This window comes from Globicephala melas, chromosome 13 (assembly GCF_963455315.2).
Source record: "Globicephala melas chromosome 13, mGloMel1.2, whole genome shotgun sequence".
Classification (NCBI taxonomy): Eukaryota; Metazoa; Chordata; class Mammalia; order Artiodactyla; family Delphinidae; genus Globicephala; species Globicephala melas.
In genome coordinates, this window is record NC_083326.1 from 73,354,661 (window position 1) to 73,365,346 (window position 10,686).

Consider the following 10,686-nt stretch of genomic DNA (forward strand, 5'->3'; position numbering starts at 1 on the left):
CCCACTTTGTGCATCAGCCACATATGTCTTCTCCAAGCTCCGCATCATGTTGCCACCTTCCCAGCCTCCTTGCCTCCAGCCTCCTTCCAACTGCTTCATTTATTGTGATCTCTTTCCCTTTGAGGCTCCCCAGCCAGAACCTATCCCCGCTCCCTCTCTGCCCCCAGAGGCCCTGTTAGCCCCTCTCTTTTAGCACATTTCACTGTACCATGTGTGATGGTGGTTGTCTCCATGGCTGACTCTCCTACTGGTTCATTAATTTTAGGTGTCCCTTTTCATTGGGTAGGTGGCCTTATAATGACGCCACCATCCACACAGTCCCCAAGCTAACAAACTAAGAGTCGATCTTTCTCATTGTCTTCTCTTTCATTTTCACAGACAGTCAATCACCAAGTGGATTTTACTTTGGAAATGTCTGTCTAATGTTCTCCATTCCTGTTTCGTCATGGCCACTCTTCTCTCTCCTCTGGACTATTGCATTAGCCTGAGTGTTGGTCCATCTCCTTATAGCTTCACCGCCTTCAATCTTTTCTCCATAGGGCAGCTATGGTGATTCTTCTAAAGGGCAAGTCTGACTAGACCTCTCCTCTCTGCAACCCTTCAATGGCTTCCTGTTCCCTGAGGTTAAAACCCAGCACCTCACTCTGACCTTCAAGGTCCTGAAGGATATACAGTCACTGCTTATTGCTACCATTTTCACTAAGGACACCTCAGTCATCCTCTGAGCTAATCTTCTTTTTGTTTCTGAAATATGCCAAGTCCCTTCCAACCTCAGGGCCTTTGCTCATGCTGTTCCCTCTGCTAGGAATGCTCTTCCCACTCCTCATCTCACTAAATTCTAAGTAGCTGGGGAGCTTCATGAGAGCAGGGACCTTGTCAACCTTGCTTACTCCTGTATCCCAACACCAAACCCAGTGCCTGACACAAACCAGGTGCTTAATTTTTTTTTTAATGAAATGATTCTGCTTTTTAAATTTTTGACACAACTTTCGGTCTCTACCATACAATGTAACATCATGTCTTCTGTGTTTTTTTGGGGTTATTTTTGGCCGCGTGGCTCAGCATATGGGATTTGAGTTCCTTGACCAGAGATCAAACCCGCGCCCCCTGCATTGGAAGCGCGGAGTCGCAACCACTGGACCACCAGGGAAGTCCATGTCTTCTGTGTTTATCTAACAATTTCGTGTGCCCCACAGCTACATCCTAAACTGCACCCAGACAGTCACCCACTGTCTGCATTTCCCATGCCAAGCTGCACAGTAATAAATACTAATTGTTCTAAAATTTTTTTCACGTTCCAGATTTTTATTATTTTTACTATTATTATTAATTTTTTAAACATCTTTATTGGAGTATAATTGCATTAGTATTAATTTTTTGGCCGCGTGGCATGTGAGATCTTAGTTCCCTGATCAGGGATCGAACCCATGCCACCTGCAGTGGAAACACAGAGTCCTAATAACTGGACCACCAGGGAATTCACTGAAGATTTTTATTATTATTTTGATGTTGTTGTTCCTCTTCTGTTGACAAAATGCCAACTGTAAAAACTTCAGACAGAAATAAATTAGAAGGTAAGAGTTCCCCATCGGCCCATCCTTTAGAACCATTGCTGATTTAAATGACACCTATAACCTTGTTTCCATTTGTAGACTTTGCAGGGGAGGAAGACAAGGCTCACCTGCCTGCCTGTGAGGATACCGCTTCTTTTCTTATTTTGTTTCTTTTTTTGTTTCTTATTTTGTTTCTTTTATTATTTTGTAGCCTACACCCCACCCCGTAGTTATGCACACAGCATTGACCCCAACATTACACATTTTCTGTGAAGTTGGCAGTCATTGGCACCAATGACTCTGATGGAGAGGAGGTCTATTTAAACCTCACCAGGGATGGAGCCCCATTCTCAGGCTTACATCAGACTCCAGGTTTACATCAGACTCTAGGTCTCCTTTCAAGTTTGTAAACATTGAATGAACTTGAACACTGCTGGAAAAAATAAAATTCCTGGGTCAAACTGAACCCAGGTTCAAATCTTGCCGCCAGCACTTCCTGTGTGCCCTTGGGCAAGTCATTTGCTTTCTCTGAGCCTCCTTTCTTCAGCTGGAAGATGACAACAAAAAGAATAGGATCACACTCCAGCTGTATCAGCTTTCTTTTTCCTTGAACAAGCCAACCTCATTCCCACCTCAGGGCCTTTGCAAACGCTGTGCCCCTTACCTGGAACCCTCTTCTCCCAACTTGTCATGCGATATGCCTCCCCTTAAATATCAGCCCTCTTGGAGAGGTCTTCCCTGGTCACTCTCTCTAAAAGAGCTCCTCTTTCTTTATAGCCACTGTCATTTTTTTTATAGCACAAATCATAATCTGTGCTTTTGTTTCTTATTAATTACCAACTTTTTAAAAAAAATTTATTTTATTTATTTATTTTTGGCTGCTTTGGGTCTTCCTTGCTGCGCACAGGCTTTCTCTAGTTGCAGGAGCGGGGGCTACTCTTTATTGTGGTGCAAGGGCCTCTCCTTGTGGTGGCTTCTCTTGTTGTGGAGCACGGGCGCTAGTAGTTGTGGCATGCAGGCTCAGAGTTGTGGCTCACAGGCACTAGAGGGCAGGCTCAGTAGTTGTGGCTCGCGGGCTTAGTTGCTCCACGGCATGTGGGATCTTCCCGGACCAGGGCTCGAACCTGTGTGGCCTGCACTGGCAGGTGGATTCTTAACCACTGCACCACCAGGGAAGTCCCTACGCAACATTTTCTGAGGTCCTGCTGTGTGCCAGGCACTCTTCTAAGCATTTCATAGGAAAATTCATTCCATTCTCAAAATAACACTTTGGAGATAGTAAGTACTGTTAGTAGCCTCCTTTGCCAGAGGAGAAAATTGAGGCATCAAAAGGTCAAGTAACATAGTACGAGGACAGGTCATTAGAAAATGGCTGGGAGGAGATTTTTTTAAAATAAATTTATTTATTTATTTATTTTTGGCTGTGTTGAGTCTTCGCTGCTGTGCACGGGCTTTCTCTAGTTGTGGCAAGCGGGGGCTACTCTTCGTTGCGGTGCGCGGGCTTCTCATTGCGGTGGCTTCTCTTGTTGTGGAGCACGGGCTTTAGGCACTCGGGCTTCAGTAGGTGTGGCTCGCAGGCTGTAGAGCACAGACTCAGTAGTTGTGGCCCACGGGCTTAGTTGCTCCGCGGCATGTGGGATCTTCCCGGACCAGGGCTCGAACCCGTGTTCCCTGCATTGGCAGGCAGATTCTTAACCACTGCACCATCAGGGAAGTCCTGGGAGAGGATTTGAATCCAGGCTGGCGAGGGCCAGAGTCCTACTATCCACCTAATATGAGTCATCAATGATGTCCAGGAGGGTCATTCCAAGAGGGAAGAGATCCTGCGCTTCTTCTGTAATTGGGTGGATCTAAGCAGGTGTTCTCCGGGTCCCATTTCAAAGGAATTCTCCTCCACCATTTACTACTGTGCACTAAGGACTCTAGATGGAAGGACTTAGTTCAAACAAGCAAAGGCTTAGCATTGACAATGGAGGTGAAAACAGCATCCAGATTAGAGGATGATGTGGCTTCCGCCCACTGTTACTAGGCTGATAAGAGGCCTCTAACGTCCTGGGAGATGACACCTCTGACCAGCCCTGGATCTCTTCCACGCCCATTCTCTTCACTCAAGATGTGATGAAGCAGATGTTTATACCTGGGTGTTGGAAAACAGTCACCTCCTCTGCAGAGTCACCCCTGATTCCCCAGGTTGAGTCAGGCACCTTTTCCACATTCCCAGAGCCCCCTGGGCACATCCTTCTGCTAAGCTGCTGTCACTTTCCATCCCCTCTCCCCTCACTCCCCTCTTCCCCCCTCTGAATTCCCTAAAGACAGAGACTGGCTTCTTCCTTGCTGTGTCTCTTTCCCCTTCCCCTTGGTCTATTCACTCCTACTCACCCTTCAGGTCTCATCTTAAAGGTCCCCTCTTCCAAGAAGCCTTCCCCGGCAACCTCCATAATCCATAGAGAAAACTTTTCTCTGTGTAACAATTGCTTGGGACTTCCCTGGTGGCGCAGTGGTTAAGAATCCGCCTGCCAATGCAGGGGACACGGGTTCGAGCCTTGGTCCAGGAAGATCCTAACTAAACCCGCGCACCACAACTACTGAGCCTGCACTCTAGAGCCCACGAGCCACAACTACTGAAGCCCACCTGCCACAACTACTGAAGCCTGCGCGCCTAGAGCCCGTGCTCTGCAACAAGAGAAGCCACAGCAATGAGAAGCCCGCACACCACAATGAAGAGTAGCCCCTGCTTACCACAGCTAGAGAAAGCCCGTGCACAGCAATGAAAACCCAATGCAGCCAATAAATAAATAAATTTAAAAAACAATTGCTTGCTTGTCCAGGTCACCTCACCCTCCATCCAGGAGTTCCCACATCTCAGTGTCTATGAATCAACCCGGGAAACTTGTCAGATGCAGATTCCCAGCTCTAACCTCAGAGAGTCTTATTCCAGGGACTGGAGCTGGGCCTGAGAATCTGCCATGGAGCTGCTCACACCCTGAATCTGGTGCTGGGGGTGTCAGAGGAAGGATGCAATAAATGGGGCTGCTTGAGGGGAGGGACCATGATCATTGTGAGGCTCCGTTAGCCAGTCTGTGTCTGGCACATGAATGATTGTTAAATGAATGCTTGAAGGAATGAATGGTTGCCAGCATTATATTGATATGTTCTCCAAATACAGCAACTTGATTTTGGCCTTGAAAGAGCCCCATGGGGCTTATATGTTTATACTCCCCTGGATTGGAGGTGGGAGAGTTGAAACTCTGGTGTCCACAGTGCTGAATTGGAAACCAGGACCCCTACTGCTTGGCCATGCTACCTGAGCAAGTTAATGAGTCCTTCTAAGCCTCAATTTCTTCACCTACAAAGTAGAGATGATAATGACAATGCCTGCATCATTATTATTCACAGGGCTGTGAAGAGATTAAATGAAGTAACAGTGCCTGGCCCAGAGTCAGTGTCCGAAAACTTCTGAATCCTATTATTATTGCTCTTGTTGTTATCATTACAGCTATTAGCATCACAGCTAGAGGGACCTCAGATCCTCAAATTCAGGGGTTCCCTACTCAGTGTTCCATGGATCACCCTCTCCTAGGGAATCTGTTGCGGGGGTTCAGGAGGGTGTTCTGTGAACATCTGGAAATGGAGTACAAAATTGTCTACGTTTGCCCATTTTTCTGAGTAGGAGAACCTTAGCCTTTAACCACTTAAAGATGGGAAACTGAGTCCAGAGAGAGCAGGGGCCTTGCTCCAAGTCTCTCACTTCATTCATTCATTCATTACTCCTCATTTCTTCAACCAAGCACCAAAGATTTCTTGAGGGCCCACTGTGTGCCAGGATCCAGAGATGAACCAGTCACATCCTAGTCTCTACTCCTTACCTCCCACCGCAAGGCATCTCCTCCTCACTTTGTAAAGGTTTCGTGCTTTTATTCTGATTCCTTTGCTACCCACGATATCCTGGTGGGTAGTTACTTCATCGAGTAAGTCTAAATTCTTGCCCCAGTTGAATGCCTTGCTGGTAGTTTTACTTGAAGCCTTTACTTCCCTTCTCCGAGCCTCGGTTTCCCAACCTGTAAAAAGGGGGTAACACCCGCTGCCCAGAGATGTAAGAATTAAGTGAAACAGATTTGGGACTTCCCTGGTGGTCCAGTGGTTAAGACTCTGTGCTCACAATGCAGGGGGCCCAGGCTCGATCCCTGGTCAGGGAACTAGATCCCACATGACGCAACTAAAAAAATCCCCACGCTGCAATGAAGATCCCGCACACAGCAATGAAGATCCCATGTGCAGCAACTAAGAACAGTGCCTGATGCACAGCAGACACCCAATAAACCTTAGGAAGAGTTAATATTATTAGGAACTCACAAGAGGCCTCTCTAATTAGGGTGAAATACGTCTGGGAGAAAAGGGAAAACATGTTAGGGGGTTGAAAATCTTTCTCAGCAGTACAAAAGAGCAGGCATTTTGACCTCATTATATCCCTTTGCCCTCCTAATAAACGCGTTGAGGTAGGTATGATTCTATTCCCTGCCCATTTCACAGACGTGGAGACTGAGACTTGGTGAGGCGGAACGACAGCTAAGAAGAAGGAGAGCTGGGACTTGACAACATTCATGTGCCTCACATGTCCCACCCCAAACCCTGCCCCAGACAGACGCAGGCAGGTTGCCAGCTCCCAGTGCCAGGGGAGCCCCGCTCCAAACCATCTACTCTCCAGAGTCTGACTGTTCTCTTCCCAGGCCCCCCTGCCTGGTGCAGGAGGAGTCTTGGATTTCCTGCAGAGGCCACAGCAAGATTGTTTTCTTGGTGCTCTAGAAGTAAGGCCTTTCAACTCAACTCTGCTGCACAGGGATTTCCTGGTTCTGTGCCCTGGACCGTTTCTGCTGCTTTAGACCCTTGCCCAGCTCCAGCCAACACCAGCATGATTCAATTTTGGACCTCAGACCAGAACTAATAAATACATTAATTCATTAATTCATCAGACATTCCACCTGCTATGTGCCACACACTGGGAGTACAAAACAGACACAGGCCCTACCGCAGAGAACCTGAATATTCACGTGAAGGACACACAGAACCAAGAAATAACATACAGTGTGATCAGTGCAGAGATGGGAGTATAACCTGGCTCTGTGAGAGCCCAGAAGAGGCACCAGATCCAGCCTGAGAGTGGGAGGGGATCTAGGAAGGCTTCCCTGAGGAGGTGACCTCTGAGCTGATTAGCAGGAGCTCACCTTAGTGTTTCATCAATTTCTCATTTTGTAGATGGAGAAATGGATCCAGAGAGAATTATTTAGTTCATTCATTCATTGAAGCAAGCAAACATTTCCCTAGTATCTACATTTCTCCAATATCAGGCCCTGAGCCTGAGGATACAGAAGTATGAGGATACAGAGGTATAAGGAAACAGTCCTGCTAGATGGAAGGGTACAGAAAATCCCCAAGCAGCCAGGGGACCTCACCCTTGACCCATGGGCACCTTTGGTTTTTTTGTGGGTGTATGTTTTTTTTTTCTTTTACCTTTTTGAAGTCAGGGTTATTACAGTATGCTTTACATAGAGTAAAATTCTCTCTTTTTAGTGTATAGTCCCATGAGTTTTGACAAATCCATACAGTCCTGTAACCATCATAATGGAGGCCTAGGACACCATTTGTATCTCATGCTCAACCCACTTCCCGAGCCCAAGCTTTCCCCCTTACTCACTGTGGGACCTGGGGCAGGTCTTCCCCTCCCTGAACCTCAGTTTCTTATCTATAAAATAGGCACCATCATGTCTGTCTTACAAGAGCGATGTGAGGAGGCCAAGCACAGAGTAAGCACTCAATAAAAAATACCAACTCTTAAGTGGATGTCCCTTTTTCATTCTCCTGTTTCTGTGGTCTCTCTCTCTCTCTCTCCGTGTCTCCCTCTCTCCCTCTCTCTCTCTCCGTGTCTCCCTCTCTCTCTCTCTCTCTCTCTCACACACACACACACACACACACACACACACACACAAAGACATTTTTGAAGCCTCTCGTTTCTCAGAGAGGTTTTATTTATAGGCCGCGCCTCATTGTGAACGTGAAAAGGAGAAAGCCCAGGCCCTCCGTAGACCTTTCATGTGTAAATCAGCCCGGGCCAGGAGCACCGGGGTCACCAGGAGGAGGATTTCACTCTTAATTACTCCTAGAGAAAGCGGGTGGGAGGGAGGCTGGGCACAGGCTCCACCCACGTGGGAGGGAGGCCTCGCCGGCAGCCCTGGGCCCGCTGGGCCCAGCCCCTCGCCGCCCAGGGCGGGGAGCCTGACTCTCCCAGGCCCGGGCCCGGCGGGCGTGGGGCTGCACCAAGGCAGAGGCGCAGGTGCCCCTGGGGAGCTGGACCCCAAGTGGGTTTCTTCGAAGGCAAGTTTGGACGTGGAAAGAGGGCGCACAGTTTGGCAGAGTGGGTGGTAGGGAGGGGATGGTCTGCAAAAGGGCAGTGGAAGTCCTAATTTGAAAAAAAGAATTTTTTTTAAGGTCTTTTATTCATTCTTTCTTTTCCGGTGTAAAAATAACCTGCTCTAGAAAAGGAGTATGGAAGTATTCTCACCAGGCCTTCAACATTGTTAACCTCAGGGAGTGAATTCGGACGTGAGGAGAAGGACATTATTAACATTATTTCTAACACATTTCTTTATTTTTGACTTAGTTCAATGACTATGTATTGCCTTTTGTAATTAAAAAAGAGGTACTTTTCATAATATCTGTGATACTGTTTTCTGATTAGAAAAGAAATTTATATTCTGTGTAAAACACTGAAATAAAACTACCCATGATCCCACACAAAGAAAATCACTTTTAATATTTAGGTATATAGCCTTTGATGATTTATTTCTGCACAAAGTTTTTCGGTTTTGTTTTTGTTTATTTTGCATACTTATACTGCACAAACACTTTTGGCACTACTTAACATATTGAGGTTTTCTTCCATTTGTCTTTTCTCTTCATGTGTTTTATATACATATAGTATATATATTTAAATTTGTATAAATATATATGTATATAAACATACATATATTTATATAATGTATATTTTATATTTTATAAATCCATTATATATTATACATTATATAAATACATTATATATTTATATAATATTTAAATATATTTAAATATTATAAATGTATATAATGTATTTATGTTGCTGGATGGCAATATCTTCTATCTTTTTTTTTTAAATTGATTTATTTATTTTTGGCTGTGGTGGGTCTTCGTTTTTGTGCGAGGGCTTTCTCCAGTTGCAACGAGTGGGGGCCACTCTTCGTCGTGGTGCGCGGGCCTCTCACTGTCGCGGCCTCTCCCGTTGCGGAGCACAGGCTCCAGACACGCAGGCTCAGTAGTTGTGGCTCACGGGCTTAGCTGCTCCGCGGCATGTGGGATCTTCCCAGACCAGGGCTTGAACCCGTGTCCCCTGCATTGGCGGGCAGATTCCCAACCACTGCACCACCAGGGAAGCCCTTCTATCTTTTTTTTTTAAATACCTTATATCTTGAAATTTCAAATACACAAACCATTGGGCCTCAGCAATTCCATATCTAAAATTCTATTCTGGGACTTCCCTGGTGGCGCAGTGGTTAAGAATCCACCTACCAATGCAGGGATACGGGTTCGAGCCCAGGTCCGGGAAGATCCCACATGCCATGGAGCAACTAAGCCCGTGCACCACAACTACTGAGCCTGCACTCTACAGCCTGCGAGCCACAACTACTGAAGCCCGCACACCACAACGAAGAGTAGACCCCGCTCCCCGCAACTAGAGAAAGTCGGCACACAGCAACGAAGACCCAACACAGCCAAAAATAAATAAATTTATTTTTAAATAAATAAAATAAAATTCTATTCTACAGGGAATTCTCTGGTGGTCCAGTGGTTGGGACTCCGCACTTTCACTGTCAAGGACGAGGGTTTGATCCCTGGTTGGGGAACTAAGATCCCACAGGCCACACAGTGTGGCAAAAAAAATAATAATAATAAAATAAAATTCTATCTACAGATATAGTCACATGAGTGGGAAAAAGTTAAATATTATAAACAAATATGTTCATTGCAGCAGTGTTTATAAAAGCAAAAGCTAGCAACACTCTTGATGTTCATCATCAACCTTGATGGTCATCAGTCAGGATTAATTAAATAAATTATAATGTCACATTACAGTGGAATGTTTTGTAGTTATTGCAGTAGAATATCATACATGCAAAGATACCCAAAAATCTATACTGCATTGAATAACAAAGCACGTTTCAGAATCATTTATATTGTGTGAATCTCTCTTTCTCTCTCTCTCTCTCTCTATATATATATATATTTTAATGGATAATCATATCTAAGTGTATATGCACAGAAAACTTCTGGAAGAACACACATGAAACTAGTAACAGTTACTTTTGGGGAAAGAGACTAAGGGATAAAGAGAGGTCCAAGAACTTTTACTTTCACCTGATACTTTTGTGTACTGATTGAATTTTTCTTTTAATGTGACACGTTATATTCATAATTTTAAACTAGTTAACAAAAATGTAGTTTAGCTATATATAATTCTAATATATTTTCATTAAAGAAAGTACAATATTCATTAAGTAAACACAAAGTTCATTAAAGAAATTCAATGTTGATTAAAGAAAATATAATCCCCTATACCATCCAAAGACAACCACTGTTAACATTTTGGTTTATTTCCTTATAGTTTTCTTTCTAAAGTTTTTTTTTTTAACTCTGAAAAATGTACTAGTGGAAAAATATACACAAAGGATATATTTGTAGAAAAGTTAAGAAGTAAATACCACTCAAACCCTACTATTCAGAAATAACTACTGTTTACATTTTAGTGTATAAACTTTGAATGCTTCCCTGCAGCATTTTCTATGGGGAGTTGATTTTGTTTTTTTCAACACCATTCCTTCTATATATGTAAATTTGTATTTTCCCTTTATTCATTAGCTTATTTTTATATGCTTTTCTATGTTGTTATAAACGACTTGCAAATATAGTTGTTTAATTTTGTTTGCTCCCCTTCCTCGAGCCACGGAGCTTGCGGGATCTTAATTCCTTGACCAGGGATTGAACCCCAGCCCACGGCAGTGAAAGCGCGGAGTCCTAACCACTGGACCGCCAGGGAATTCCCTATAAT

General features: G+C 44.7%; 1 non-coding gene across 1 annotated transcript; it reads left to right on the plus strand.

The window, feature by feature from the left end:
- The first annotated feature begins 5,676 nt into the window (after positions 1 to 5,676).
- Positions 5,677 to 5,749, plus strand: TRNAV-CAC (transfer RNA valine (anticodon CAC)). Its single transcript has one exon. It is a non-coding gene; the product is annotated as a tRNA-Val (tRNA).
- Positions 5,750 to 10,686: the final 4,937 nt, after the last annotated feature.